The following is a 27,121-nucleotide window of genomic DNA, read 5'->3' as shown; positions in this document are numbered from 1 at the left end:
AATAGTGTCAAACTACAAAATAGTTGCATGAATAAAAATAGTATACTTGTATACATTTTACCTAGATTAATCTGTTAACAGTTTGCCCCATTTGCTTTATCATTTATTCTCTCTCTCTCTCTCCATACACACACAAACACACATTTTTTTTTCAGCCATTTTGAGAATAAGTTTCATACATCATGACCCTTTCCTTTCAAACATGAAATGAATGCATTCCATTTTTCATGTTTGTTGAGTAATATGAACTGTTTACCATGAGAAGTATTTAAGAGATTTATAAAAATTAAAACTATTAAACGGAAAGTAAAATCATCTGTAGCCTCCAAGCTTTGTTATATTTCTAATATAAAATGAAAACACCACTCCATCATTTCATTTCGTCAAAGAATCGGATTTGCAGAGAAAATGCCTTAGCACAAACATACTTCTTTATTTTCTTTTTGTCTCCCAGGTTAGTAAAGGCTTTGTGCAGTGCACAGATCCTTCCCTATGATAATTACACATCATTCAACTAGCTTTTAATCAGGACTTTAAGGACCAGTCTACTCACAAGGTGAAAAAGGCCAAGTTACAATTATAGTGACAGTTACCGCTTTGAATTCCCTGAATTTTCATTCTAAAATATCAGTTACCAATCACTTGGCATGAGTTCTTACTCAAAAACATCAGTTAGTAATCGTTTGGCCTGAATTCAGTGTATGTATTCTGTTGTGTGTGGCGAAAAGCCACAGGTCTGATTGATGACTTTTAGTAATAGAGTCCTCTAAAAAATACACAGTCATTTATATTATAAAACCCCTTTATTAATGGTAAGTTAGGAGAATATTGTTTTGACAGTCCTCATTTTAAAAGTTAATATTTTTTTTAAAGTGTATTTATTTTTGAGAGCGAGAGAGAGAGCATGTGCAAAGCAGGGGAGGGGCAGACAGAGAGGGAGACAGAAGTGGGCTCTGCACTGAGAGCAGAGATCCTGATGTGGGGCTCAGACTCACAAACCACGAGATTGTGACCTGAGCAGGCATCAGATGCCTAATCAACTGAGCCACCCAGGCGCCCCTAAATGGTAACAATTTTCATAATTACTGAAAAGAATTATTTTTACTTTTTACTTTACTTTACTTTTACTTTACTTTACTTTTACTTTACTTTTATTCTTTATAAAGAATAAAATAGTGTCACTTATAATCCTTCTGCACAGAGATACCATCTTCTAATTTATGTTTATATTTTGGCATTTTTTTCAGTCATACATACATTATATTTAATATACTTGCAATCATACTGTTGCACATCATATAATCATACAATGTTGTCTCTATTTTGTTTTCATTCTCACTTTGTGAGAACATCCCTAAAGTACAAGAATCCATTTGAATATCTCATTTTAATTGTCAAATAATATTCAAAATTATGTGTTTATGAGAATTTGACTTACCATCTTTGTAGGCAATTTTGGTCATTAAAGTATTTCCAGATACTTTTGATAATGTAAAATAATGTTTGATGTACATCTTTTTGTATAAATATTTTCTCAACTCTCTGATTATTTCTTTAGAATAAATTTCTATCAATGGAATTCCTACATCAAATTAAACAGCCTTAAAAAATTCTCACTACATATTGCCCAAGGGTATTCGAACAAGTCTATAGCAATATATAATCCAAAACCAAAAGCATACTTAATTGAAATTTTTATGATTTCCCTTTTATGTTTATTTGACTGTTAGTGTGTTGACCTTTTTTTTTTCTGTTTATTGTGTGGTTCAGTGTATTCTGTGAATTGTTAGTTAATATCTTCTTGTCTTTTATTCTTTTGGTATACCCATGTTTTTATTGACAGCTCAAAGCATGTTTTATATTAAAAATATTATCTCCTTTTTATAAATGAGCTTAATAATGTTTTCCAAATTCCTGGTCAGAATGATAAAACCATTTGTTTCATAGAGAATTTTATTATTTCTACTTTGTAGTTAAATTTTAGTAAACCTTTTAAAAATTTAAAAGGTGTATTTTGATAGGTTTACCTATCAAAATATTTTGTCCTGAGGGTAAATTGTGGATACAGGTATGTCTAGATTAAATTCAAACACTAGTTAAAAATCTAGTGTGGTTGAATTTTTAGAAATCAAGCAAAGTTATTGTTTATAATGATTTTTATAATTGACAGATTTTTTTTTTTTATAAATAGGATTCACAGTGTTCCACTTCATTTTGCATTCTGTATGATAATTTACAGTACACTTGCACCTATACCACAGGCTACTGGGAGCCCGAATAGTCAGAGAATCTAAGGTCTCCACATTTGGCTTTGACACTTAGTGTGGGCATGGGAAGTATTGTTGGGCTTGACTTCGGTAACTTCAGGCAGTAAGCCTTTCTGGAGCTGACTCTTGGGCAAACATCCTCCAAGTAGTTAGTAATTCAGTTTTGCCTTTTGTTCAAGTCCCTCCCTTCACTGAGTCCAGTCCTACACCTATTCCTGTCAAAATCTTGTGTTTTCAACTGAATAACCAAATAACAATCATTTATTGCTGAGTAGGAACTTTTCTTTTAGAAGAGGCATGCATGAGATCTTTTATTTGCCAGACTGTGCCAGATATTTTCTATTTGCCCTTACCCCTGCCCCATTCACCTTCCATCCTTCTCTGCCTGGTGAGGGGGAGCTTATCTGTATGGATACCATTAACAGAACATCCATTCCCTGGTTTCCATTTATTTTTAGCCAATGGAGAAATGGGAAAGAAAGAAGAGAGAGAGATTAGAGTGTTTATTCCCCTGGCTAAACTCCATGTGAGGTCACCTGTTTTAACAAAACATTTTCCCTCCTTGAATGATGGGCTGTTGTATGTGAGTCTTGCTTCCTACTGGTTTCAGGAAGTTTTTCCTCCCATTATCTCTTCCATTTCAGTGTGGTAACAATGCCACTGCTGCTAGTCTTAGAATCCCTGAATAGTCCTTAGCAGTTAGTTATTACTTAATAATTACTACCTTCTGATCAGTTTTTCTTTTTGTAAAAATTACATTTGTTATCTATCTCACGAATTACCTCTAAACTTCTGAGCTTAAAATAGTATTAAATGATTACTATGCCACAGTGTCTGTGGGTCAGGAATTTAGGAGTGGCTTAGCTGGGTAGGTTTGAGAAACAATTCCTGGAGCACCTGAGTGGCTCAGTCCCTTGAGTGTCTGACTTCGGCTCAGGTCTTGATCTCAGTTTGTGAACTTGAGCCCCTTGTCAGGCTCGGTGGTGACAGCTCAGAGACTGGAGCCTGCATCAGATCCTGTCTTTCTCTCTCTCTCTCTCTCTCTCTGCCCCTCCCCTGTTCACGTTTTGTCTCTTTCTCTCTCAAAAATAAATCAACATTAAAAAATTTTTAAATAAAAAAAATAAAAACAAACAATTATCCATGAGTCCCTCACATATCTGCATTTATTGAGAGAAAAGTCATTGATTGCTTTAATTCTGAGCTGTATTTTCAAGTATATTTAAAGATTGACCTGCCTTGGAAGATAGATAATTCTGACTCTTACCTGAGCAAAATATAGGCATCTTTAGTGACTATTGTAAAAGATTTGGGTTTCCTAAATTCAGGATTTCTCTCATGTAATGCAATCCGCTGTGTATGCAGGCGTTACTTGGCCCCATTCACATTGTTTTGTGGGAATTAAGACTTGAACCCAGCTAAAGAAAAAGCTAATAATCTGATTATTGTAGTTTTGTTTCTGTTCTGTTACTGTTCTTTTTTCTGACTTCAGGAATCTTATATCTTCTGCAAATATCCATGAAAATGAGGCAGGGTAATATGTTAGTTGTCAAGTAGGGTAAAATCTTAGACCTTCAACTGTTCAGGGTTTCTCATGAGGTTGCAGTCGTGATGTTGGTAGGGACTATAGTCATCTGAAGGCCTGACTAGAGATGGAAGATAGGCTTTCGAGATGGCTGACTCACATGACTGACAGGTTGATGCTGGCTGTCGTCAAGAGGCCTGGTTCCTTGCCACATGAAATTCTCCCATAGATTGGTCTGAGTATTTTCCCAACATGGTAGCCAGTTTCTCCAGAGTAATTGATCCAAGAGAGCGTAAGGTAGAAAACACAATGTCACATGACCTGACCTCAGAAATCACCCTGCCCCTTCCAAATACCCTATTGACCCCACTGCATAACACATTTACTCCACGTGAGAGATAACTACACAGGGGCATGAATATCACGAGGCAAAGATCATTGCAGTCCATTTTGGACACTGGCTACCATGTAAATCATTCTCAAAAATTCCTACTCTGTGTTTAATGTCTCTGTCCTGACTGAAAGTTATTACAGATCTCTTAGCTGCTGTAGGCATGTTTGTATTTGAATTTGCTCTCTTTATTCTCTTAATGCACATACCCCTAGGGTCACTAATTCCATCTACAGGGAAATGTCAAGTTAAAATTTTTGAGTAATTTGACCAAAAATTGCAATCAGTATGGGACTAAAGATACCTGAAATCTACTTCTTCCAATATTCAAACATTTTCTTTTGGATAAGAAATGTAAAAATGAATTGAGAGCAATAATTTTGAAATCTTCTTATGTAAATTGGATTAACATGTAGGCAAATGCTTACTTAAGTGGCATAATTGAAAGAATGTGTCTATCAAAATATTGTTCCCAGTCTTCTACCAGAATGTCTCTAAAGCATCTACTGTAAAAGTTATTGTTGGAGAGCCATCAGGAAAGTCTATATTTTTGTCTTGATTAAGGCATTACATTTTATCAGAAGGGCAATATATTACCTTGGGCTTTAGTTAATAGTTTTGAAAAACATTTTTAATAACTAATTTATTTAAAATTAAGTTTAATTCCTAAACAGGTATTGTCACCTAATAGCGCACATTTTCAAGATTGATTTTATTTGGAATAGAGACTTGAGAAATTTCAGGGACCTATGTGGTTTTGTGTAGTGGGGTTCTTGGATAGTTTGGTACTATATTCAAAGGTACCTGAAAGAATGACAGTGTCTACTAGAAATTCTGTGCTCTTCTCAAAATCAACCTGAGTTGACCCTAATAGGAGAAATGCACTAGTAATTCACTTTTTAATGAAAGCAAAAAGGAACAGTTGTACAATTATTGTGTAAACAAGCTTGAAGAGCTGTGAATTGCTTCTTTTCTCTTACAGAAGGTTAAAGTATTAGGTGATTGCAACAGTGTGATATTATGGGTAGGAGTATTCTGAGGTTAGAAATCTTATTTAAAAAAAAATAAAGACTGCCCCCCCCCTGAATTTTCAGTGAAAGTATATTTTGTGTTTGTCAGTATTTTGAGCTGAAATGTTAGTTTACATTTATCTGTACTTTAAACTTGTTTCATTCTTTCCTTTTAACTCATTCTTATAACAATTCTCTTTTCTGCAGCGTCCTTGACAGAAAAAGCTATGGAGTTTTTCAAATCCAATAAGGAAGATTAGAAGGGAGACATCCCTCAACCAAACCTCCACCAAAAGACCTCAGATCATTAGTGTATGGGAGATCTTGAGAGCTATTAATCTGATAGAGCATCTGACATCTTAAAGTGCTTTTTTATAGATGCCTGGGATGGGCACTCCGTTTTTAGTGTAAAACAACTGTACAGTCTGAGATTCCTCAGCTCTTTACTGGGAGGGTCAGAGTATGAGTATACTCTTTCAAGGTATCTAAGGAGAGACAGAGAAATGAATTCAATCATACATTGCACACTTGAATCCCCTGGCTGTGACATTGAAACACACTTTTGAATGATGCTTGGCATATTCCCATAAAGCCCTCTAGCTGAGACAGAAACAAAATAGCCATGTTAATCTAGTGCCTGCTGCCAGAGCTGCTGTTTAGTTTCAGTGTTCAACCTCTCTGAATACTTATTGTGGCAATTGAGTGTGGCTTATTCTATTAGATCTCCAGATGTGGGATTGTGGGACAGACTTCAGTAAAGGATAAAATCACAGGTGCTGTCACAAAGTGCCCCTTTCACTTTCTTCTGCCAACTGATGGCTTAGTCTTCCTTTGCCAGTTGTTAATTGTTCTGAAACTGAGGCAATGAGACTAATAAAACTTATTGTCCATGGTTATGGCTCTCCCCTTCCTCTCTCTTCCCCCCCCCCCTTTCCCCTCCAGCCCTCTTTCTCTCCTTCTTTGTATCCATCCCCCATCCCCTTCCCTTGCTAGAGATGAATAAGAGAAGCCCAATTACTTTTGGAAACTGTCTTAACCCAGTTGGAGAAAGAGCCATAGGATAATGGACCCGGGAGATAGGAGAATTAAGTCCCATGATGACATCCTTAGGTCATTCTCCTTGTCCTGCTGAGACTTGCCCTAACTCTAGGGCAGGAATAGCCAATTTCCTCATTAATGAAGCCACTCTGGAAAGGGTTTCTTTTAGTTGCATTTGAAATCATCCACTCTGACACATAGAACATATGAAAAGTAGAGAGGTGAGCAGAGCTGAGCATGAGTGGTTCCACTTCCTGGCCATCCTTCAGAATTGGCATAGCAGTTGGGAAGGTGGGAAGTATTGAAAGATTTTTATGTAAATATATGTTTTAGAAAGATCAGTTTGTTGGCAGTGACTGAAATAGAAAAATATGTTTGGAAGATAATATTGGGAAAAATCGTGCCCGATCGGTGTTTTTGGTGAATCTTCCATGGCAGATTTAATATTGTCTTCTAGGAGGTCACATCAGAGCCAGCCATTAGGCCCCTGCTCATTCAGGGAGTTCTTCTCTTATTAGTTTAATATAGTAGGTTTCTGGATGAGATTTTGCTTGGAAAAAATAAAAAGGCTTATCATTTAGCAGTACATACTCATTCTGTCATTGTTCCATGATAAACAAGATGAGTGCCCCGGAAACTGCTTATCATATGTGATCCATTTCCATCTGCACTTGACTTCTGGCAAGCTGGCATTGCTTAGTGTTCTCATGTAGCCTACCCCACCCTTTCTGTATGAGGATAAGGTACAGGTACTGCCGTTTCATCTCCTTGTCTTCCATTCTCCTTGCCAATGCCACTTGATAAGGAATATGCCACTTTGTCCACATTCAGTACAGATCTTCAACCTACGTGCATAGCGAGGCTATTTTTTTCTTCCAGGGATGAATTTGGTTCTAAGATCTCAGGTTGCATTATACTGTTAGAAAAACAAACAAACAAACAAACAAACAAAAAACATTTCGTATTTCTATTAATACCAGCTATTTGTCTTTTTTTTTCTCATTTTGAATCCAAGAAGTTTGTTTACTTGTTTGTTTATCTATTTTTGTGGGGGTAGGTGAATGGCAATTTTTCTTGGGTCCAATCGAAATGTACTAATTTCCCTTTTTAAGTCAGTAAACTTTCTGCCTAAATAAGAAACAGTAGTCATAGCAGAAGCATCAACAACCACCTTCAGAAAGAGAAAACAAAATGTCCTAATGCAGGATTTTTTATGTAAAACTGAATTGCTTTGGTAAAATATCTACTGGCAAAGCAGAACCTAAACAGCATTTCATGTGCATCCTAAACAGCTTGCCTGAAGTCTGAAGCAACACTCTGCTTATATACTTTCTGAAATCTATCTATATTTTATTTCGTCTTGGAAAAAGATTAAAGAATAGAATTATATTAGAACTGGTGGAGGCATGATCCATGCCCCCTTGATTATATTGAAACATTAAAATGTCATCAGCATGTTAATTTTGTCATCTCAACTGCACGAGATTTATTCAGCACTTCTATCTATTACATTACTGTGGAAACACAATTTATTCTGATTGTGGAAATGTCATAGGCAGCAACTAAAAACATCTGGAATTCTTGGTTTAGAAAGAATGCCTGGTTTCAATAATGCTATTTCTAAATTAACTTTATCTATGAAGAAGGCAGGAATCATGCATTTTTAAATTATTCAAATTGAAATATTCATTTGGCTCACCAATTTTAACTGAGGAGGTCAGAAATTAAAAAAAAAAATTGTGGATAAAGAACTGCTGTTTTTTTAATGGTTGGGAAAAATAAAATGATCTCCAGTGAAAGTGTAATTTCAGGAAAATATAGTGACCTGGCTTTTTTTGCTTGTTTGGTTTTCCTCTTCATTATAACAAGAAAAGCTTGACTAAGTCTGTGACACATCTAGGAAGTGGAGGCAAGGGAGAAAGATGAGTAATTAATTCCAAGAAGACCAAAGACAGAATTGTCAGAATGGCACAAAGAAATATGAATTTTGCTTTTACGTTTTACTTTTTCCTCTATAAAAATTGTAAATAGAGTACATTTATTTGCTACTATTGAGGTGAGAGCTACTCCCCTGCTAAGGACTTGTATACAGGGTAGTGAGGGAGTAAAGAAGCAAATGTTGGTTGATGATAGTTTAGGGGTTTTCTCAGTATGCATATCTGCAATGTGTTGTCTAAGATACCTAAGTCTTGAAGCTCCGCAAACTGAAATAAATGCCCGTTGAGTGGCAACAATTGGAACCGACCTAATGTGAGGTTATATTCTTTATCTCATTTACCTAACTATTCATAAATTTACTGGAGAATTACTAATTCTAATTACTAATACAAATATAAGCTGCTGCCGCAGACCTCATGTAGACAGTTTTATGATTCTTTCCTAGTGTAACTTGAAAAATTCCTAGAACTTGAAAAATTCTAAGTTTCACAACACATTTTGTTGACAAAGATTCAGCTAAGTGGATAATGGATCTGTAGTAAATTCTAGCGATACACCTCCCTGACTCTCATCGCTACCAAAGCAGGTTATTTCCAACTTGTGTGGGCTTGACTTCAAAACTTCTGCTGTGAGGCATTATTTGAAACACGTACGCTCGTGTCTTAGCTAAATTCACCTCCAGGTTTCATATCTAGTATAAAACTATTTTGGCAGACTCCATGGAGAATAAATACACTATTATGCTTATTAGATATATGCAGCTGTTGCATTCCTGCTTTTTATTTTTAACACTCTTCTAATTTTGGAATATTTTTAGATTTACAGAAAAGGTACCAAGATAGTACAGAGGAATCCCATATACCATCACCATGTTTCCCTGTCACTTTCCTGCTGTTTTAAAGAAGCTGATCTTACCAAAGCAGGGTGCTCAGATGTGTGCTGATTGGCTAATCAAGTTCCTCTTTTTTAGGCTCTGCACATTGCTTATATTTGTGATCTTTAATTCTTACAACAGGTATGTGAAGTGGATGTTAATTTTTGCACAGTTTAGAAAAGAAAAATGGAGTTCAAGGAAGGAAACTGACTTATCTAGAGCAACATTTCTCTCGCTCTCTCTTTTTTAAAGTTTATTTATTTTGAGAGAGAGAGAGAGAATGAGAACAAGTGGGAGGGTAGCAGAGAGAGAGAGGGAGAGAGAGAATTCTAAGCAGGTTTTGCACTGTTAGCACAGAGCCCCATGCAGGGTTTGAACTCACCAACCAGGAGATCATGAGCCAAAATCAAGAGCCTGATGCTTAAGGGACTGAGCCTCCCTGGTGCCCCTGTGGGGACAGTTCTCCTATAACAGAACGAGGTGTCTAACTCGGGACCTCAGTGGCTGTGAAACACAAATTCTCTTCAAAGCACAGCACTGTCTTCAGCCCCTGCCTTGCTGAGTGCCCCCTGGTCAGCAGAACTTGTCTTCCTCTCTGATGCTCACAGTTTGTCCTCTGGCTGAAGCTACTACACCCTCTCTCAGCTTCCTGGGCGGGGGGGGGGGGGGGGGGGGGCACTCCTCAGAAAAATGTGGGAGTTTGGGAAAATGGGAAGAGAGCCTATGGAGTTTAGCAAGACAAGGAGCAACAGAGGTAAAAACTAGTTTTGCCACTCTTGAGGTTCAGGAATAAGGCCTTTCACAGCATTTTCCTTTGTTTATGCAAAGGCACCCATTAGCATTGGCATGCATTCTTTGCTTTCTAAGTGAAAAAGAGAAAGGATGGAGCTTTAGAGTCTGCTTTTTTTATGTTGTCTCCTTTTATCGGGAGGAACAAGCTGTAAAATACCCTTAGAAAACCACTTAAGAAGCTAAAAGGAAGAATGGTTATGAGACCCTTGGTTTTTTTTAAACACAGCTTTGTTTGTGTCACTCAAAGGCCTGCTGAAAACAGAATGGGGGAAACTGCTCAGAAGCCTCCAGGGTAGAATTGAGGTAAATTAAGTCTCTCCTCAGAGTTTCTTCCTCTCTGAATCTTAGGCCATCACAATTTGGTTCCCACCCTGGTTAGGAGGGATGTCTGGAGGGCAATAAGGACTGTGTCAGGAAGATAGCTTGATCCTTCTGAGTTAATTTTTTTTCAATAAATATGTCATTATACTTGGCTAAACAGTTCATTGTCATCATTAGAGTAACCCTTGGGGTGCCTGGGTGGCTCAGTAGATTAAGCATCCAACTCTTGATTTTGGCTCAGGCATGATCTCTCAGTTCATGAGATGGAGCCCCTTGTTGGGCTCTGCGCTGGGTGTGGAGCCTGCTTGAAATTCTCCCTCCCACTCTCCCCTGCTTGTTCTCTCTCTCTCTCTCTCTCTCTCTCTCTCAAAATAAATAAACATTAAAAAATAAATAAATAAAAGGAGGGGCACCTGGGTGGCTTATTCGGGTGAGCGTCCGATTTTGGCGCAGGTCATGATCTCATGGATCTTGAGTTCTGGCCTCACATCCAGCTCTGTGCTGACAGTTCAGAACCTGCTTTAGATTCTCTGTCTCCTTCTGCCCCTCCCCCATGCTCACTCGTTCTCTCTCTCTTTATCAAAAATAAGCATTTTTTAAAAACAGAATAACCCTCTTTGAACCCCCAAAAGATCTCATATGAAAATGTCACATAGCAATTCCAAGATGGGCTGTGTATAGTTCTGACATCACTAGAGTATATGTGAAATTAGCTTATTTGGTATTTATACGATAGAAATTGAAAAATATTCTTGTGATATTTACAGAGAATAATCCACTTGAAACATCCCAAATATGTCCATATTTCTTCCTATATTAATAATTAAAGCAGCATTGGGCCCCTGGGTGGCTCAGTCGGTTGAGCATCCGACTTCGGCTCAGGTCATGATCTCACAGTTGACAAGTTCAAGCCCCGCGTTGGGCTCTGTGCTGACAGCTCAGAGCCTGGAGCCTGCTTCAGATTCTGTGTCTCCCTCTCTCTCTGCCTCTCCCCCGCTCCTGTTCTGTCTCTCTCTATCTCAAAAATAAAGATAAACATTATTTTTTTTTTAAATAATTAAAGCAACATTGATGAAAACAGGTGTTTCTGTGGCTCTGAGGCTCCTACTGTCTGGTGGCTCTGTGTCTTCATGACATGGTTTCCAGGGTCATCATGAAGCGCCAAGGTGTGGGAATCCCATTAGGGACATTTTTATAGGACATTCTTGGGTGTCACTTGTATCAATTCTTTCTATGCTATATTAGCCAGATGTGAATTGTGCTTTATGTGGGCATCCAGAAAGAAAAAGAAACTGGTATGGTGAAGAGCTTACTAGTCTCTGCCATACTTATCAAGTTAAAATAAATTCTCATTTTAGTCAAAATTTCTCCTGCCTCTTAATTCTTATAAATCAAATCTCTTTTTTTCCTCCATATTTCATCCTAATGTATCCTTTTATCCTTTTTTTATTTTTATTTATTTTATTTTTTATTTTATTATTTTTTATTTATTTTTTCAATCTCTTTATTTTTATTTTTTCATCTCTCCCACATTTCTCTTGCTTGATTTCAGTTTTCTTATGTACTATACCCAGGTCACTGAGTTAACCAGGCAGCCCTCTTTCCATTACCCATAGTAACCTCACTTCCTGGTTCTGCCACAGCTGCCCCTCCAGTCTTTCATACTTGTGTAAGTGAACTTAACGTGAATTCTCGTTCCTGGGTGAAGCACGAGTAGAAACCACACCAGGCAGAGTTGTCTCACAAATTAAGCTTTATTTGCAGCAAATAAGCAGATCATAGAGAATAACTTCCAAAGCTGAGACTTCCTGAGCAACAGTGAATGGGTTCCTTTTATTTAGGGTTCAGATGAATATTTGGATAGGGATGCCTTGTCATCATATGTTGACAGGCATAAGATTGTGCATATGCCTTAAGGAAACATGCCTATCCATACGTTGGTTATTATGTAAATGAGGCTTGTGCTTCTCCTTGGGGTTCAGCTGGTGACACCTGGACAATCTAATCTTCTGCTTTCTCCACTTTTGTCCCACATGGAAAACACCACCACTACCACCACCACCGGCAACAACAACAGAAACTCAGTAGTCCTTATAAACCTGTTTCCAACCTCTGCCAAACCCTAATAATACTGTTTGGCTATTAGTGATTTGGGATCAATTTACTTTTTCATTTTCCATGGCAAATATTTCAGACTTTGACAATTTATTTCATTTATTTGTTTACTACCTGCCTTAACATCAGAAGGTCAATTTTTTTTTAAAAGTACATGCCATGTTCCCCACATTTTATCTCTAATCAGTATGGCCCTGCTTTGTTTCCCAAGACTCTTCTGCTCAGACTGCTCCTGGCCCTTACTTCCTTACTTCTTTCCTTATCTCTTCTCCATTCTCCATCTACTTCTTCTCCCCATTCTGTATCATGTTCCCTTTATGGAGGAAAACTTTGATTCATCCTTCAAAATGCACCTGAAGTATCACCGTTTAGTCTGCTCTGGCTGCTGTAACAAACCACCACAGACTAGGTGGCTTAAACAACAGAAATTTATTTTCTCACTGTTTCGGAGGCTGGGATGTCCAACGTTAACGTGCCATCAAGCTAGGTTTTATTCTGAGGCCTCTTCTCTTAAATTGTAGGAGGCTACCATCTCAGTGTGTGCTCACATGGCCTCTCTGTGAGCCTGTGGACAGAGAAAGAGAGAACAAGTTCCTCTGGTGTCCCTTCTCCAAAGGATCAGAGCCCCACCTTTGTCGTATCATTTGACCCTAATTACTTCCTTAGAGGCTCCGTCTGTAAATACATCCACATTAGGGGGTTGCCTCACCATTGCTTACAATTTCAGCATAATAACCTTTTGACTGTAGCCACACAAATGTGACCCTTGAAAACAATCTGTGTCATATTTTAGACTATGTTCGCCTTTTCAACTTCACCAGATGAATTTTAGAGGGCTGCGACAATCACCTTTACCATCACTTCCCAGTGATGCATCCTTTGAAATGAGGCAGGAAGAGTCTGTGCCCATATAATTTTGAATAGTGTGTTGCACTGTCATCATATTTTAAAGTGTTTTCTTAGGTATCCTCTCTGGAGTATGAGCTAGATAGAGATGGAAATCATGTCTTAGTATCTTTTGTGTCATGTTCAATAGCTAGTACTAAGTCTGCAACAGAGTAGGCTCTCAATAGCTATCTTTTGATCAATCCACTGATCCACCAGATCCTGAAAGTCAGCCAAATGGTAAAAGAAAGATTATGTTATGGGTCATATAGCTTAATAGCAAGAATGATGCATTTTATTGGAATTATTTTGATATCGATTCCCTATATATGGCATGTACTCATTCTTCAACAGAATGTTTAATTCAGCTCAGTTCTGTGATCACTTGGGGAAAATACCATTTGTAAACACCAGCTTAAGTACAGGTATAAATTCCTCAAGAACTAAAATAGAAAAATTTGACTATGTTCATTCCATTGAGCTTGTATACCTCAAAAGGTTGCTAGCATAAAACTGCTAGAATTGGAAGCTTACTGTGGATTGAGCATAGTATCTAGAGTTATAGCTATTTATTTCAAGAGGCCTGGGCAGTTCAGGCATATGTTTTAAGGCCTTAAAGCTCTATTCCTTTTTGTCATCATTTGAGTCCTGGCCTGATTCAAGTTATTTTTTTTCTTTTACCAATTACATCTTGGAATTGTAGAGTAGATTTTTTTTTTAGGTTGCTGTTTGTGATTATTCTTACTACTTCATCAACTCCATAGTTGTCAGAAAGGCATTTTTGCATGAAATTTAATTTCTGCAATGAAGGTTGAAAAATTATCTTGTCTCATCAATAAGGAAAACTCTACCACATCCCCCACCCCTGTTTTCTGTCAGAGCAAAATAATCTCTTGAATTATCTGTATAAAATATTTTGCATTGTTCTGGCAATGATCTGGCTCCATCCCTGGGTAGGAAATTGGGCATGTGTGGCTAGGCATCCAGAGGAATATGCTTACCAATGAATTATCTTCCAAGGTTTTGACACCACCATCAGTTATGCCAGATGCAAATCATTTACTCTCTGTCAGTTCAAATACACAGTCTTGTTTGGATGACTTAAATCTATGCTGGCACCAAAATATAGCAAGCAGTATTGCTCAACTTTTGAGTTGAAAGCATAGACAAATGTATACAGCGCCAAAACATGGAAATAATACAATGTAGGGTGAATTTTGTTAAGTGTTACTTAATGTTAGCATAGCATGAGATTGTCAAAGGAGTAGTGACATATCCTATTGAGAAAAGGAAATGTTCTTCTACAATGGTAGACATAAATGTTTGACATAGAGTTTTAAGATGACTGTCATGTTCTGTATAGCCCACAATTCTGCCAGATCTCATAAAGTAAAAAAATGAAACTCCTGGTAAATACCTCAGGAAAATGCCATATTAAATTTTGGGATTTTATAATCATGACTTCAGTGCTTCAGTATTTCATAGAGTTTAGCATCACGTCTATAGACCATGAACTGGTGGATTAATGGTCTCAAGAGTTAAAAAGTTTTGACAGATTTTTCTTTATTCTTTCTTATTTCTGAATCAAGGCAGATCATGGTACAAAAATTGAGATTATTAAATCACTTATTTTTTGGCTTTGGCATAAAGACAGCTGAAGTAAACAAAGTTGACCAATATTTGACTTACTGAATAGATACAATTTCTGTTTGTATAAAATAATGGGAGAATTTAATAAAATATCCCAACTGAGGACTATGGGTTTAGATCACACACAGACCATTAAATTAGAAAACACAAATCTGGCTGGCTCAGTGGGTTGAGCATCAAGCTTCGGCTCAGGTCATGATCTCATGGTTCGTGAGTTCGAGCTCCTCATTGGGCTCACAGCTATCGGTGCAGATCCCACTTAGGATCCTCTGTACTTCCCTATTGATTCCCTATATATGGCATATACTAATTCTTCAATGGAATGCTTAATTTAGCTCAGTTCTATGATTTGGAGAAAATAAACATTTGCAAATACCAGCTTAAGTAATACATAAATTACTCAAGAACTAGAATGGAAAAATTTGAGTATGTTCATTCCATTGAGCTTGTATATCTGCTCCCCCACCCATGCTCCTCTCTCAAAGATGAATATTTACTAAAGACAAAACAAAACAAAAAACAGAAAGAAAATCCAGATTTGAATATTAGTTCCACTTTCTTATCTATGAAACAGGAAGGATACTTCCTAACTTATAAAGACAGTATATTGATTTAAAACTTGAAGGATAGGGGTGCCTGGGTGGCTCAGATGGTTAAGCATCTGACTTCGGCTCAGGTCATAATCTCACGATTTGTGAGTTCAAGCCCCACATCAGGCTCTGTGCTAACAGCTCAGAGCCTGGAGCCTGCTTCAGATTCTGTGTCTCCCTCTCTCTCTGCCCTCTCCCTCTCACACTCTGTCTCTGTCTCTCAAAAATTAATAAACATTAAAGCATTTTTTAAATGTGATGGATAAGTATGCATATGTTTATGTACACACTTATGACAACTGGCAGTTATTATAAACATACATCAGGTCATATGGATTTTAATTGAGCTGAGTAGTCAAGATAATTGTAAAAAAAAATACTTCCTTTTCTTAGGTAGAACAAGTCTTACCTAATTTAATGTTTCCCTGGCTTCTTTGACTTTGGCCTATGCTTCCCAGTTAGATTTAAATTGGGCTAAGTAATCACATTTCTAGTTATATATTTTCTCAGAGTCAGAACTTACAGAGCATCCCCAGATCTAGCAATGGAAAAAAACACACATTAGTGCCAGAAAATATTTGTGTTACATAAATCTTTTTAAATGTTTTTGTATAAAATGGTTACACAAAATAAATAAGTGGACCATGGAATTATTTTAGAATGTATATATTTATGATTTAAGAGCATTTCACTTTTCCTTGGTCAAGATACTATTTTCACTAGTTGCTCATCAACCAGGATGGTAGTTCTCAAACAGAGATTTTTTTTTTCCTCTGGGGGATGTTGGTAATGTCTGGAGAGGCATTTTTAATTTTTATAACTGGTGCATGGAGGGGTATCACTATCATGTAGTGGATACAGATCAGCGATTCTATTAAACATATCATAATACATAAGACAGTCCCTACAATAAAAATTGTCTGGTTCCAAATGTCAACGGTGCTGCTCTTTAGAAACCACTTCTATCAGGTTTCTTCTATCATACAGACATGGAGTTTCTCATTTCAGAACTAGTAGAAGACTGATTTAGAGATGATAGAATGTATTTGAACACATTTTCAGTCACACACAGGTAACAGGTTTCAGGAGGAAGTCACACACAAATTATCCTTGCCTACAGACAATGAGCACGCAGTATGAGAAGTTCAAGCCTTCTAATTTGTACACGTGGGAGTGTAATATTTTATAACTTTATTATTCCTGGTAGAGAAGGAACTTCATACACCTGTTGATAGATAATTTTCTGCAATCAATTAAAAACAGTTCTCTTTGATTATCCATAAGTAGGTTTCACTTTATAATACATATTTTTATTTGAAAGATTGTAGAAAATATTTTCTAAACTGAGCCTTGACTCTCATCATTATAATAAGTGAAAACTAGAGAAGATCAAGAAATCCATCTACTTCTTCATTTTATAGCTGAGAAAATTGGGAAACGACGAGGCTGAGCAACTTTCCCAGGGTTATAAAGTTTGTTGCACATGGTGTCAGGACCATATTTCCAGTCCAGTCAATTAATTGCCAATATTTTCATTTTAATGCTGTCATTCATCATATAGGCATTTAAGTTCATTGCCTATTTTTCAAAGAACTGTCTTGGGTCTCTCCTGCCTCCCTGTCACAACTCATCGTTACATTTATTTTTGTCTGACAGTTTTTTCTCCTGGTTTCTTTTAGGTCAGTGAAGCCAACAGTACAAAACCTTCAATTTGATACCTTACCCTAAAGCCTTTCCATGGGCTTTTATACCAAACCAGACTCCCCTAGATTTAAGAGGTGTGGAAAAGCTAGATTAAGGTGTCTCAGGCTAGCTACTCTTCTATTTGGTCAGATTGTGAAATGGCCTGTGCTCCAGAGTTCGCCCATCACTAGAGGAAAAAGCTCTTCTCATTTGTACCGGTTTAACTTACAGGGATTTTAGTGATCCACGAAACAAGTGAAATTTAAGATACACATCTTAAGCCCAGTTTGTAAAGGCTTGCGCTTTCAATAACAAAACTCACAGTGACAGTGATGTATGGTTTTCTTTATGAGACCTGAAAACTGATGGATATGTGATCTTATAAATGCTTAGACAAACTAATGCACATAATTATATTTTCCATTTGAAGTCTATTGCTAGGCATTCTAATACAATATCATTAGTTGAAATGGCCACGATGATACAGCTTGGGCAGTTTGTCACGGTAATTACAGGGTGATTATTTTTGACTGGAATAAAGATTTCAGTTTTAGTATGGTGGAAAGCATCATCACAAATTACAGTCTTGGAAAATAATAATAAAAACTTTAAGATTTTAATGCATTCTGCAGCATTATTCCAAAATAATTTCTCATTAAGGAAAATGTCCATAAATTGGATAAATAAATTATTTTTAAAGTGATTAAAATATAGCTTTGCCAAAAGGATCCCACTTATCTCATTAATGGTTCCTATGTATAAAAATGTCGACATTAGATAAAATTTGAATGTGGTAAATAAGGCTTATGTCATAATTAACAACCTTTGAAGAAAGGATTTTTTTTTTTAAGCAGACACAAAAGTACGGCATTTATCTTCACTATTTTCAGAATGGTTGATTAAAGTAGACAGTGTCCTAACATCTATATTGAAAACTATATTAATCAATTGATTAATCATGCAACATTAATCAAAAGCCTCCCTAAGTGTTTTAGTATCTGAGCAGCTCTTAGTATTTTCTATCAGATCCCTTTTAAGGTGTCCATTAAAAAGATTAAATTTGGGTGGTAAATACTGAGGGGTTGTGGAACTTGAGGCTTCTCACTGGAAGGTCACAGACACCGCTCATTAGTGCTACTTTTAATGGGATAAGAAGCAAAAGTTTTGAATATGTGACTAAATCAATTAATCAGTCCCGCAGTTGACTCATTGCAGTAAGCAGTTTAATATTTGCCGAATTGGCACCAGGGCCATCTGGGTGATTTGTCCTCAGTGGGTTGGCTTAAACCGAAGAATACTTTTTACTTAAGAGTTTAAATTGAATGGCAAAAAAAAAAAAAAAAATGAAGCCGCAACTGCTATTCAATATGTTGGTTTGTACAAACTAGTTAAAAGTCAGCCTTTATTATTAAGAATGTATTCAAATGATCTAGGGTGCCCTGTACAATGAGTGTAAAACATCCTATTACTGGAGTGGATGGTTCAAAATCAAATGAATTATTTCAGTGTTTAGTGAGATTCGATTGAACTTCATAGTACACTCTCAAGCTTACTAATCAGCTGTAAATTTCAACATTGGTGATTTATAATTGGTTTAGTTCTTAGATTTCTAAACTCTTTTACATGTAATATTAGTGAAGCAAATTTGTGCAATAAATATGGAGAATGTCAGCATCAAAAAACAAAATTAGTATAGTTTAGATAAAGACAAATGTAATAACTATTGGGCAATAAATAAAATTATTTATCATATTTTCAGAAGTCACAGCTCTATTATCTTTTGTGTCTCATATCTTTCTAATTTTAAAAAACAACACTTTTCAATATATCTGTTTATTTTGATCATTTTCCCATATAAGAAATGGTAGGTTCGGCAAACTCTGTTGATCTTACAATCCTTTTTGTTTACTTGACAGAGATTTTCTTTCTACTACTGAATAAGTGATCATAACGACATTCAATGAAATTAAATCTTGTCAATTTTTTCTGGATAGTTTTGCCAGCTTTTCAAACAGAATCCAAACCTATAGACATTTAAAAGCATGGTATGGCCCATCTGTTCATCCCTGCTGTTGCTTGAGGAAAGATTCTGTAGTCGAGACAGTTCCCAGAGTTTGTGCAAAGGACTTTATGATTTGGGCAATCTCTAGCTATTGCTGTTTTTCAACAAAATGATTAGGTGGTAGTTTTAAAATTTGCAAATATGTCCTGAAGCTTCAGCAATAGAAACACATATCTAGATAACTAAATTTAATATATGCTGAATATCTTCAGCTTCAAAAGATGCTTGTTTTCTTCTCTGCCAGTTGCTCAGAGTGAAAACAGATATTTTGTTATATATGCTGCCCTGCTGCTGGTGCTCATCTGCAAAAGGATGACGATTGGGAGATAGAGAGGCATGCTTCATCTTTGCGCTTCTCTTTTGCATAAAGTTACCTAAAGAAAGGCAGCTACTTTTTAAAAGACAGTTACCTTTATGATGTATTATGTAATGACACAAATTCTTAAGAAATAACTTTAGGTTTTTATTTAGCATTTAGTACTACAGAAAAAGAATATAGATAATGCATTTTACCTCCCAAAGTTGATTTCTTACCCTTCTTAGTTCTTTGTTTTCAGCAGAATAGTGCTTAAAAGAGAGTTACAGAATAAATCTAATTATAAGGCATTATAAAAAATTGGTTTCTTTTAGCATGCACAATCTACATTATAATTCTAAGTGTGCCTTTTGGTATGAAGTATCTGAATAATATTCTTAGTTGATTACTATTTAGAGCTATTCAGGTACACACCAAATGCTCTAAATCTTTATTTTGTTCTCTGTTATCAAATAATTACATGAAAAAGAAACATGTCTAAAAATAATCAGAAATAGATTTGGTTATGTCTCCATGTATATATTGTTTCATATTTGAGTTATATTTTCATTTTGCTATTGACGTGAAGCTTGGTTGCCTTCAGCGGGGAAGGAAATATAATCTGCATAATTCCCATTAGTTCTTCATTGGGTAAATGCATTTTGATATTCTATAGTAGGTTGGTTTGTGGCTAATCATTTTTGTACTTAGCAGCAGGTGTTGCTTCTATATTGAAAAACTAGTACACATTTTAGAAATCATGGGTATAATTTAGCCATAAAACACCTAAGTTTCAGGATCCATCATTTCATTAAATAAGTTCACTGGAAACAAGAAAAGCAATTAGTTGCTAATAAGATCATTGTTTCATTACCTGGGTTAACTTTTATACTATTCAGAAAGCATTTTAGAGACAGATTCGTTTTTGGTGGTGTTCTTATGGTGTAATAGGACTACCTGACATCAAATATTCTGACGGAGCCCGATTTCCCAAATGTTGCCTTGGGGCAGCTTTTTAGGGAGGGCACAATTTTGAACACAAGAAAGTATTATATGTTGGTAACATTTTGGTTTATGGATTTTAGCTAAGATTTATATTTTAAACATTCTTACAAGAATATCCATTTAAAAGTAGACGACTCTAGGGGTATCTGGGTGGCTCAGTCAGTTGAGCGTCGATTTCAGCTCAGGTCATGACCTCACAGCTTGTGAGTTTGAGCCCCGCGTCAGGCTCTGTGCTGACAGCTCAGAGCCTGGAGCCTGCTTCAGATCCTGTGTCTCCCTCTCTCTCTGCCCCTCCCCTGCTCATGCTGTCTCTGTCTCCTAAAAATAAAATGAACATTAAAAAAAATTGAAAAAGTAGATGTCTCTAGTTTTCAACGTGATTACCCCTTAATAGAATTCAAAATTGTGTAATTCTGTGACTGCAGGCATAAACTATTGGTGATTGTGAGTGAAAACCCTTTTGTTCTTTATACCACTCCTCAGACCTTTAGGAGGAGGACCTAGGAAAATTATAGAACCACTTCCATGACCTCATTTTTTTAAAACTTTTTTTTAACGTTTATTTATTTTTGAGACAGAGAGAGACAAAGCATGAATGGGGAAGGGGCAGAGAGAGAGGGAGACACAGAATCCGAAGCAGGATCCAGGCTCTGAGCTGTCATCACAGAGCCCGACGCGGAGCTTGAACTCACGGACCGCGAGATCGTGACCTGAGCTGAAGTCGGACGCTTAACCGACTGAGCCACCCAGGCGCCCCTGGGGACCTCATTTTTAAGAGAAGTGATATGACAGACGTATCTGCCTCACTGTTTTCTGAGGATCACATGAGGTACAGGAATTAATATCATTTTGAAAACTGTCAGTTATGAAAGAAATGTAAATTTGTATTATTATGTTTAATTATTACTGATTGTGTTATCATGCTATCAATGAGGGCCTTTATGTATTGTTTAGAGCACTACTCCCTCAGCTGAAGTCTCCGTTCCTGGAGTCCTGTTGCCTTATTTCTTCACAACTTTCCTCTTCAACTTATTGTGTGGATTTGCTCAAGTGACCCAAATTCTCTGTACCTCATTTTACTCATTTGTAAATAGATAATAATATCTAAATTATAAGGTTACCAGTAGGACTAAATGAGTTAATACAAAGAGAGCTCTGAGAACATGAGACCAAAAAATGCTGAATCGCTGTTTTTGTTGTTGCTCCTGCTACCAGGATCTTGTGATCTGTCCATAATGAAGTTACCACATTCCTTTCCATTCAAATTTCTTGTGCTATAGGCTTGAGTCACGACAGAAGGAGAACTGTGAAAAGAAGCTCCCCAAATGTGTTTTTAAAACATAGTTCTTTGGGGGTGCCTGGGTGGCTCAGCTGGTTAAGTGTCCGACTTCAGCTCAGGTCATGATCTCACAGTCCGTGAGTTCGAGCCCTGTGTTGGGCTCTGTGCTGACAGCTCAGAGCCTTGTGTCTGCTTCAGATTCTGTGTCTCCCTCTCTCTCTGCCCCTCCCCTCTCTGCTCTGTCTCTTTCTGTCTCAAAAATAAAGAAAAACATTAAAAAATTTTTTTTAAAAAAGTAGTTCTTATATTTCTCCATAGTAGTTAACTCCTATTTCTGTACTAGTGGCCTCAAAAGACAAAAGGAAATATGAAGTGAAATTTATCCTGACTGTTCCAGATAATACAGAATTTTCCCTCCAAACATTCAGCCAATGGATTTATTCCTGGGCAATAACTTACTATATAATAAGGACAGTTCTAAACATGTGGCTCCTATCTATAAATGAAAGTGAAGTGAACTTGGTCTATGAAAGATTTGTTTTGATTATAGTCAAAACCATACTTATATAGACAAAATGGTGGAACAAGAAATCTGGAATTTGGTTAAGTGGTAATTCTTTTTTTTTTTAAGTTTATTTATTCATTTATTTTGAGAGAGAGAGGGAGAGGGAGGAGCAGAGAGAGAGGGAGAGAGGGAGAATCCCAAGCTCCACACTGCCAGAACAGAACATGAAGCAGGGCTTGAACTCACAAACTATAACATCATGACTGAGCCAAAATCAAGAGTTGGACACTTAACTGACTGAGCCACCCAGCCACCCCTAATGGGTAATTCTGATTGAATGTAGTCATCTCAGTAGCTATTGATCTCTAGTCTTTCCATAGGTAGAGCAGAATTGCCTGATTTTCTACTGAGGTAGAGAATCCACCAGTCTAGTTTACTATAGACACCCATGGAATTTATCCTCCCACTACTTAATTCTGCTAACATTCTCTGACCAAACGCATGCCCTTTTCTTTTCACTGTGTTTTTTATGTTCTCTTCATCCAAATGTCATAGTGATCTGAAATTTCTTGAAGGCTGAAAGTCAGGAATAATGGAACAATTTCTTATGTTAAAGATGTGTTTTCTTCTAAACCAATTTCCTTTTCCGAAGAATTTGTACATTCCACGTACCTCGGCCTGGAGAGGGCTGATAGTTCTCTAGGAGTCATTTAATATGATAATCATGTGATAAATATATATCATGTGATAAATATATATCACATTTCAGGGGCACCTGGCTGGCTCAGTCGATAGAGCGTATTACTCTTGACCTTGGGTCATGAGTTCAAGCCCCATGTTGGTCATAGAGCTTACTTCAAAAATAAATAAAGACATAGATGCTTACATACATTTTTACATAAATTTCCTTTAATTCACTGTAGCATTAAGAAAATTATATCTCAGCTTTCTACTGAAAAATAAGCCTAACTTGTAATCCAGTTCTATACAAGGGAACATCTTCTCTTAAACTTATATTTAGTTTTATGGGGTGCCTGGCTGGCTCAGTCACTAGACCATGCAACTCTTGATCTCAGGGTTGTGAGTTCAAGCCCCACATTGGATATAGAGATTACTTAAAAATAAAATCTTAAAGAAAGTATTTAGTTTTATTCTTGATAGTTCCCAAAATCAGTTAACTAGGAAGGGAACACTGAGAGCAATGAACAATGGTAATTGATCAAAAGGATTATGGGTACAAGTAAATAAGACAAGAAAGTAACTAAATAGCTATAAGCTAGTTCTATATTTTTCAACATTTAAGAAAAAAAAAACTCATCTTTCTGGTGACTTGTAAGCTTCTTTCATTGAATCAAGGGTGAAGAGGAAAGAAGAAATTCTAAAATATTAATCATATAATTAGACTGCAATATTTAGTTATTATTAGACTTTTTATCTATTAAGATTGAGAAACAGAAAGGTTTAGAAGACTATAGTAATAATAGCATAGGTTTACTTATTTATTCTAAATTCTGAAATATTTAAAAATATTTCTAAATGCTGTTTGTTGAGTTTGTAAACTCACATCAAATTTCAGATACTTGCAAACATTTGTAAAACATCTCTGAGAAATCTCTCCCCTCAGCTTGCAGAAAAGACCATTTATTTTAATTTTACTTTTTTTAGCACAAAAATACCACCAGTTGTAAAAAGATATTTGCTCCTTCTTAGAAAACAAAAATGTTTATTGAAACAAAAATAAGATAATTTTTAAAAACAGGAATAAAATTCATGTTCTCAATGACTGCAAGTATAATTCAATTTTTAAATTATTTTTATTCTGTGAACATTTTTTATTACCAACATATTACAGAAAAGTTACTAATTGTCTTTGTTCAGTTGTGTGTTTCACATAAAAGTATCTTATTTAATTTCTGTAACAACCCTATTGATAGGAAGCAATATCTTCATTTTATAGAGAATTACAGGTAGTAGTTAATTTTATTGACCATGTACATATCATCTGATTTCAAAATCCTTGCTTTTGTCTCACTTAACCCTTATTCTATATTACAAAATAAACAAATGAATACACAGTGCTCTGAAAATTTCAGTTTCCTTAGAATACTTGTTAGTTTTATTGCAACTTTTTACTGGGTGGAATTCCATTTGTGACTGTTTCTTCTTTTTCTACAAATTGTGTCACTTTGTCTTTAAATACACTCAATACATTCCGATTTACCCATTAAAAGTCACATACATTACTTTTAAAGACAAAATTCATGTGTATGCTTAAGCCTAAGAGAAAATCTAAGGAAATATATATGTTAGTAAGTCATTTTATTATGTCAGATGTTTTGGTTATTAGGATTTTTAAAAACCCATATACTCTGCCTGCTCCATTTTTAGGTACAGTTACAAATTAAATTTTATTCCTGTGTACTTTGATAGATACATTAAAGTGTCTTTCTTCCTGGATTTTTTTTTTGTATGAATAATGATGAATACAAACCACAAACTAAATGAGATTATTATAACTAAATTAGGTGTACAAAACATCCAATGGTAAACCTTAATTTCTCTTACCAACATGCTTTTACTACTACCTTGGTGAACTTGTTTTTAATCAGAGCATATCAATGACATTTGCAAAGAAGTACCATTATTTTAACTGGAGCCATGAGCCTACCTACAGTAATGGCATCCTGTCCAGTTCTGATCCCAAACTCAATCTATTAAACCCCTGAAAGTTTGCTTGTTAATTATTGCCAAGTAAAATTTTCATTTGCTCCGAAATTGCATGGTGAATATAGTTATTACAATTAAGTTTATATTAGAAATTGGCACTAGAGGGAGCTAAGTAATTGTATCATTTATGTGTTTAGGGGAAATTGAACATTCATTTAAAAACTTGTATTTTTTTTTTCAGAACCTGCTGATTTTACAAATATGGCAGCTATGCCTCAGCAAATTATAAGCAATAATGAATTAGTTAATTTTCTTCAGTGAAAACTGCTATGGTAAGATTATTAAATTACTGTATTTCTACTTAGTGAAAGTAGCTACCAGTCAGTAAATTAGGATTTCTAGGACTCTTTGGGGAAAGGGATTATTACTATTATCCATGTTTATCATTATTTTGGCCCTAACAGAATTAAAATGCTCATAGTACCATGTTAAAATACAATATTTTGTTCCCAAATTTATGGTTTGATAAGAAAATGGCTTTATTGAATAGGATCTCAGTGTTTTTTCTCAGATGAGAAAACAATTTTACTCTTATGATACAGTCTAGGAATTTAGTTGGTTTGATTACTTTGAAGGGCTGGTTCTGTTTAAGAACAGCGTTCTTCCCCAATGAGCACAGCCTATGGTGAGTTGGTAACATTGTGCCATATCCTGCTTTTATACTTATCTCCGCAATTCATAAAAGTCTGTTTAGGTGTGCAGAGGTAAAAGCTGCAGGATGCTTTTATTTACGTGAACTAAAGAGCTAAAAAACAAATATTTAATCCCATGTATTTTCACGTTGACTCCCTGAAAACACATTTGAAAACAGCTTGTATTAAGTCAATATTGTGGGGAGAAAATGGGACGTTTTATCCTCCCCGTCATATTACTTAGGTGGTCACGGCCAAAAAGGCACACATTTTACACATCCTTATGTGAGTTTGTCCTCTTACAGACAATGCATATGGGAATTCGTTCTTTTTTTCACAGGTCTTATGAAGGAAAAATATGGTTTAGATGTTAAAAAAAAAAAAAAGGTTTCGTTCACATACGATTCTACTTTGAAAATACAATGATGTTGAAAATAGTGATGTAAAACTCCTGATTTTTTTTTTATGGTGAAATCCTTTTAGCTAATATTTTATTATAGATTTGAATTGATACACCAGTGTGCAAAGTGAAGTTTCTAGCTTTTTTTCTAGTGGATCAAATGAGGAAACCCTCTGCCTTTAACTACCTCTGCACAGGTTTAGCTTTAATATAAACGTGAATTTTAGAGAAAATAAATGTAAAAAGTAGAAAAAAATTATAGCTGGGCTATACATTATGTGATAAACCACAACTCTGATTTCTTTCTGTTTGCTTCACTTATTTCCTTTATGAAAATGAAGCATTGCTTAACTTTGTTTTATTTTTATGATTTGAATTATTAGCGTATTATCTATCTCAAAGGAATATCATAATTGAGGTTAGCCTTATAAGAGAGGTTAGCAAGTAGCATTTTTTTTTAATTTTTTTTTTTAACGTTTATTTATTTTTGAGACAGAGAGAGACAGAGCATGAACAGGGGAGGGGCAGAGAGAGAGGGAAACACAGAATCCGAAACAGGCTCCAGGCTCTGAGCTGTCAGCACAGAGCCCGACGCGGACCGTGAGATCATGACCTGAGCCGAAGTCGGACGCTTAACTGACCAAGCCACCCAGGCGCCCCAGAAAGTAGCATTTTAAAGACAGGATTTGGGGGGCACCTGGTGGCTTAGTCAGTTGAGCATCTGATTCTTGATTTCAGCTCAGGTCATAAACTCAGGGTTGTGAAGTTGACTCCTGAGTCAGGCTCCATGCTGAACGTGGAGCCTGCCTGGGATTCTCTTTCTCCGTTTCTCTCTCTGCTGTTCCCCTGCTTGCGCTCCTTCACTCTCTCTGTCAAAAAACAAAAAACAAAACAAAACAAAAACAGTATTTTGGAGAAGAAGGAAGGCTTGTATATGGAATACCTAGGACATCTTTTAGATCTCTAAATTAGTGTTTAAAAAACTGTAATGTACATGCTGATCACCTGAGGCTTCTTAAAATGAAGATTCCATTTCAGAAGATCTGGGTTCTTCATTTTTAACGAGTTCCCTGTTATCATCTGTGGACCGCACTCAGAATAGCAATAGTCTTCACTTTCCTTAATCCTGATATGTGT

General features: G+C 36.1%; 1 long non-coding RNA gene across 1 annotated transcript in view; it reads left to right on the top strand.

The window, feature by feature from the left end:
• The window catches only part of LOC122241328, a 308,631-nt gene extending 283,430 nt beyond the window's left edge, over window positions 1-25,201 (top strand). The window contains exon 3 of the long non-coding RNA XR_006221401.1: window positions 25,134-25,201. This is a non-coding gene — a long non-coding RNA (uncharacterized LOC122241328). The remainder of the gene's footprint in view (window positions 1-25,133) is intronic.
• The last annotated feature ends 1,920 nt before the right edge of the window (window positions 25,202-27,121 follow it).

Source organism: Panthera tigris, chromosome C1 (genome assembly GCF_018350195.1).
Source record: "Panthera tigris isolate Pti1 chromosome C1, P.tigris_Pti1_mat1.1, whole genome shotgun sequence".
Lineage (NCBI taxonomy): Eukaryota > Metazoa > Chordata > Mammalia > Carnivora > Felidae > Panthera > Panthera tigris.
The sequence above is the reverse complement of the archived record's forward strand: the minus strand, read 5'-3'. Positions and strand labels throughout refer to the sequence as shown.